Source organism: Adiantum capillus-veneris, chromosome 20 (assembly GCF_014529385.1).
Source record: "Adiantum capillus-veneris isolate H3 chromosome 20, ASM1452938v2, whole genome shotgun sequence".
Lineage (NCBI taxonomy): Eukaryota > Viridiplantae > Streptophyta > Polypodiopsida > Polypodiales > Pteridaceae > Adiantum > Adiantum capillus-veneris.
This window is the reverse complement of record NC_140950.1, coordinates 23,028,905-23,034,977: the sequence shown is the minus strand read 5'-3', so window position 1 is coordinate 23,034,977 and position 6,073 is coordinate 23,028,905. Positions and strand designations below refer to the sequence as shown.

The 6,073-nt window shown below is 45.3% G+C and overlaps 1 pseudogene; it reads right to left on the bottom strand.

Annotated features, from left to right (window-relative positions):
* Positions 1 to 762: 762 nt before the first annotated feature.
* LOC147432235 (uncharacterized) lies at positions 763 to 5,602 on the bottom strand (annotated as a pseudogene).
* Positions 5,603 to 6,073: the final 471 nt, after the last annotated feature.

The following is a 6,073-nucleotide window of genomic DNA, read 5'->3' as shown; positions in this document are numbered from 1 at the left end:
CGAGGATGAGGAAAGGTCAAATGAGCATATGGAAGGTGCTAGTGTACAACCAGAGGGGCTTATGGAGGAGAAAATTAAAGAGCTAAGTCAGCCAGTGAAGGAGCCAAAAGAGCCTATGGATAAAACCTTGGATGAGGAAAGCAGGCCTAGGGATGAGCAAACTGATATGAATGAGGCAAGGATGGATGATGCAAGCCGGCTAACTGAGGCAGAGGAAAATACCTTGGAGGAAACCCTGAATGAGGCAGAAAGAGCCATGGGGGAGACCCTTGATGAAGATGTCACTACAAGAGGTTGTGTGCTCTTGTGACGCTGCTAGCGACGGAAATACACTAGGTTTTTATAACCCCCGGCGTCGCTAAAACCGTCGCTACGAGCGTCGCTACGAGAGCGTCGCTATATGCGTCGCTATAAGCGACTCTATATAGAGACGCTTATAGCGACGCTCATAGCAACGGTTATAGCGACGTTTACACTGAAGACTATAGCGACGCTCATAGCGATGCTATAGAGCCATAAATAGCGACGGTTATAGCGACGCCCGAGAGATTTTTTTTTTGGTGGCAGGGCATTGAATGCCCTGCCACCCATCAACCATATTGTACTTGATTCACTTTTTAAAAAAAGTGCAAGGGTAGATAATAGACCCAAAATAGTCACCCACAAGACGCATTGTTTGCAAAATTGACAATTGTACACATCATAGGCAAAATGAATTGATTGGCAAATGTAATAATGACAATTGTACAACATCATAGGCATAAAGAATTGATTGGCAAAAGGAACTGCGGTGACAAATGTAATAATATACATGGTTCAAAAAGACGTATAAAATCCGTCTCATGATACATAAGCTATGAGAAACCCTAAACTAATGCTATCTAGCTACGGCTAAACTGACGTCGTCTAGTCAGACGTCTCATCGCGTCCAAGCGGCGTATCTGTCGGATTCTGCAAAAAAAAGACAATAAGACAGCTTTCAGTAAGTATAAACATATAACGACATTTATAAAACAATACAAAAAATAAAAAAGAGTAAACCCTAATACTAACCATGCCGCCGCGAGAACTGAGAATGTCCATCAGGGCGTTTAAGCCCTTCCTGCCTGCGTACTCGCGCTCGTACGGTGTGGGATCACGTCCTGTCATCGACCATTGTCAAAACATACAAAGATTTCATTATGTTAGAATTAAAAAACTCATAAACCCTAAACTATCGAACATAAAGAGCAATGTGAAAACACTTACAAAATCGGCCTCAAATGATGCCCATCCACCGCTCCCCAAGTGGTGCGAGCTCCCTGCCTCTACTCGCGCTCTGGCTGCATCCTTTTGTTGCTTCCACTTGTCGGGATTCTCGCGCGCTGCTTTCTTCGCATTCTTCCAATCTTCTTTGGCCAGCCAATCTGGCCTGTTCCACCCATTCTTGATTGCTTTTTGCACTTCGGAACGCTTGTGTTTGCAGTATTCGCGCATTCGAATCTTCATCAGGTCTTCATTGAAGCGCTGATCCCGTGTTGGAACGGGAAACTCATCATGAAGTATGCTGATGACTCTGTTTTTTAAATCACTTGGTACTTCACTCCATTTGTTTAGTATGTAGTGTCTAAACAGCTGAGAGCAAAGACCACGCATGAGCGAGATCACCTTCTTGCCGTCATCATCCATGATGATGCCGCCGTTGAAGTCGATGGAGTAAGACAAGCCCTCTGGCCGGTGACGCGTGAACCTGGGTGTCCCGGCAGGGGTCTCTAGCGGCGTGTCGATGGGGGTACGGAAGTCAGGTGTCTCCACCCGCGTCTGGGCCCCGTAGCGAGGAGTGTAGAGTGGGGTGGCTCCTGGCGGAGTAGGTAGAGGTGTGTAGCTTCTAGGAACAGTCAGCCGTGCAAAACGTGGCGTAGATGGCGATGCTGTGGCTGGTGTGGGGGCGAGCAAAGAAGGGGAGGGTAAAGAGCCTCGTCGAACACGAGGCGGTGTGGAGGCATAGGTGGCGGAATCCCCACAACAACCGCCATCGCCACCACTAGAGCGCCGGTGTCTAGACGAGTATGAAGCTCGTCTCGTCGACGCCGAAGCTTCGGAGCGCGCCGAATGCTCCGAAAGAGAGGGTGATGCGGATGGAGTAGGAACGCGCGATGATGCGCCAGAGCGATGACGCTCCACGTACCACTGTCTCTACTGCGGTGACAAAGAAGAAAGAAACTCCTCATCATCCATACCTGCATTAAATACACGAATATTTAAACTTAATATTGAATGAATAGAGTAGACAATGACGCAAAGACCATTAAATACAATGACGTAATGACGCATATAAATACAATGACGCAATGAATTGAGTGATAGAAGAGGCGAGTCGAAAACTCAGAATTTTCAATCAAAAAATGTGAGCGCGAGTAGAAAAGAGCGTTATACACCATGGAACGTACTTAGAGAGCCAGAGCTTTTACAACACGGAGCAAAATTGTTCAAATACAATATTTGTGGCTTTAAGAGATCTCTCCCTCATCCTCGCATAACTCAGCATAACTTCCTATATCTATATAGAGCTCTCCGTTTAAACACATATCCTCTGTTTCATTTTGTAGCTCCTCTGCATGCACCCCATATAGAGTAGTAGCATCTCGATGCTCGTCTGGCACCACCGCAGCGGCTTCTGATTGAGCATCTTCTCTGATCTCCTCCATTGATGCCGTTGTGATTGGCACATGGTAGCCTTCATACGTCCTTGCACTACGAGGGGCTACGTCTATGACGTACCACCAGTTTGATGTAGACTTTGTAGGATGAAATATTACCTACCAGAGCCACATAACTTACATGAGAGCTTTCAAGCACATAACTTGTAAAAGGGGGATGTTAACTATTTACATACTTACTTGTTCACAATGCTCGGGTAGTACGAAAGTGTCTCTTAGGTCAGTCCATTTCTTAGTAGAATCCACCTCAAGAAAACCAGACTCTCCTCTACGCACAGTAGCGTTGCGACCCTCCATGATTATCTTGAACCATTGCACGTCGAACAAGTCAACAAAAAATCCTCTGTAATCGATCCTCAAAATCTCTTGCAGCGTGCCGAAGTAAGTGAGTTCCGCCACCACAGGATCTGCATCAGAGGAACGTCGTCGACTAGACTGTTCATATTTTGCCATGATTCCACAATCTTGAGTAAAACGCTTTTTGTCGATTCGTTCCACCCTAAAATGTCGACCTTTACACCATGATGCTGTGTATGACTTATACTACAACGAACAAAGATTATGAGTGGCCGTTCAAACGTTTATAAATAAAGTCACTTGCTAGTCATACATTGCAAACTTACCTTGGTCGCGCAACCCCGAGAGTACTCCCACTCTTCCTCAGTCACTTCGTCACCGCATTGTTGTGCGCTTTTCAATTGGTTGTGCAACCATCTTAAGCTCATGAAGGTTGGTAGGCTCTCCAGAGCCGCTGGATAGTGCATCGGTGGTCGTCTTCCCCGTCTCCACTCGATTCGTGCCCTTTGTCGCTCTTGCTTTGCATCCTCATATTGTGAAATCCACTTTTGCATCATTGGATTGTGAAGCATGCAAAATCGGTTGATTTTAGCCTCTAGATCTTCCGTCATCTTCTTCTCAACACCGAGATTGCACATGACAATCCCAGATATGCGCTCATCATCTATGGTTCTCCATAGCGTGTCCCGAGATTTATCAAATACGTCTAGCCACTCTCCAATGTACACTAGGGACTCTGATACCAACCAACCTTCTGCCATGCTACCCTCCAAACGTGCCTTTTGACGCACATATCCCTTAAGCGTTTTCATGAAACGTTCTAAGAAGAACATCCATCTGGAATGAACTGTGCCAGCTATTTCCACCTCATCAACTATGTGAACAAGAAGATGCACCTGAATGGTTAGCATTGTAGTAGGAAAATGTTTCTCAAACATGCACACAAGCTCCGCAGCATTTAGTTTGGCGAATGGTATGGAGTCTACGTTGATCTCCTTTTGTGAGATCCATTGCACCAGCTTTGCAAGTTTGTAGATTGTGTTACGGATGTCGAGAGACAAACATCCCTCAATGGCAACCGGTAAAATCAACTGTAAAGTATGTGCAGCAATGATATTAAAGTCCACATTTTATGCAATGATATTAAAGTCCACTATGAACGTACCTGACACATTTTATGCCAATCATGTGACTTCAAACCGGTAAGCTTTCCTTCTTTAGTAAAACACGTTCGGAGCGAGTGCATTATGCCAGTAGGGGTCCGCAAAGATCGAATGGTCTCTTTTACTTTGCGTTCTTGGGCTCCTGTGAAAATCCATGGTGCTTTAGGGAGTTTTATCGATCCATCAGACGCTGTTTGCGGCCAATATTGCTCCATACGATCCACATTTCTAAGGTCAACTCTGGCTCCCAAAGTATCTTTCTTGCCGGTCAGATGGTCCCATAGTAGATTACCCACATTCTTGAATATGTGCATTGGATCGAGCAAGTGATTGATCATGAGTCGGGGCCAGTATGGTAACTCGTACCATAGAGATAGTCTCTTCATCCCTGGAGGCAATCCGTCATCGCACATCTCCTTCTGCTCTAACCATGCTTGTGCAGACATCCTTGGTGGCTCTCTTCCCAAAAAGCCGTCGCGTAACACATGATTCTCTGGAAGATACGCTTGATGACCTTCGTAGATTTGCTTCTTCAGTGAGGGTGCCCTACGTGCATTCAGTCTAGGTCCACATGTGACACATGCTCTGTATCCGCTTGTTTGAAGCCCTGCATGTATACACATGATAATAGATCAACTATGGGAAAAAAACAAAAGATTTACAGTGTCTGAGTGAGGAGTGTCAATAGATCACCTGAGCATTCTGTTAGCCGGGATAGTCATGCATGGTCCACATTAGAATGCCTCTGATCAAAGCATTCCGTCGTCCTGTGTGTCGGCTCATATCCACCACCTCTATGCCAATCCACAATTGTTGTAGCTCTTCCAATAGTGGACGAAGATACACATCCATATTCCCCACTTTATATCGCCCTGGCACAATCAAGCTTAGCCATAGGTGCCCCTTCTTCGTAGTCAACCACGGGGGAATGTTGTAGTTGACGATGACAACAGGCCATACACTGTAAGATGTTGATCTTTGACCAAATGGATTTACGCCATCCATAGCCAGGCCTAAGCGCAAATTTCGAGCTTCCCTGGCAAAATCCGACCATGTTCCATCTATATGTTTCCAGGCTACGCAATCTGCAGGAATTCGTAGCACACCATCCGAAGATTTATTCTCCTCATGCCATGATGCTAGGGCGGCCATGGACTTACATTCGAAGAAATGCTTGATGCGAGGAACTAGAGGGAAATGTCGCAAAACCTTTTGTGGAATTTTGGTCCCGTGGAGATCTACTCGATATCTTTCGGAATCACATTTCGGACACTTCTCCATGTCTATGTATTCCCCTCTGAAAAGAATGCAGTCATTAGGACAAGCGTGGATAGAATTGTAATCCATCCCCAAGTTTCGCAAAATCTTTCTTGCTTCATCTCGGGAATCTGGCATCACATTGTCAGCTGGTAGTATGTGCTCTTTCAGCAATCTACACAACATAAAAATATGATACAATCGTGTAAAAATCTATCAGATCCTTATACATTTAGAGTTTTATTAAAGTAAACTAATTGTAATAGATCACCTGAAAAGCGCTGTGACGCTAGTGTCACTCCATCCAAACTTTGCCTGCATGTTGAGAAGAACCAGGAGTGCTTTCAATCTAGACATACGTGCTCCATTATACAATGGCGTATCGGCTTCACTTTTCATATCATCATAGATAAGCCTTTCTGAATCCATGATCGTCTCGATCATTTCATCAATCTCGGGCTCAAACATTGCCTCGTTGGGAATGTGCTCTGCATGATCATCCCCCAAGCTGTCAGAGGCTACATCTTGTGGCCTCACATATGCTGCTTGACCAAAGCGCCTGCGAACACGTCTATTGGGTTGCAAGATTGCTGCTTGTTGGCCAGCGTCAGAGTCCGATGAGTTATAATTGGCAACAACTCGATCTATAATAGATGG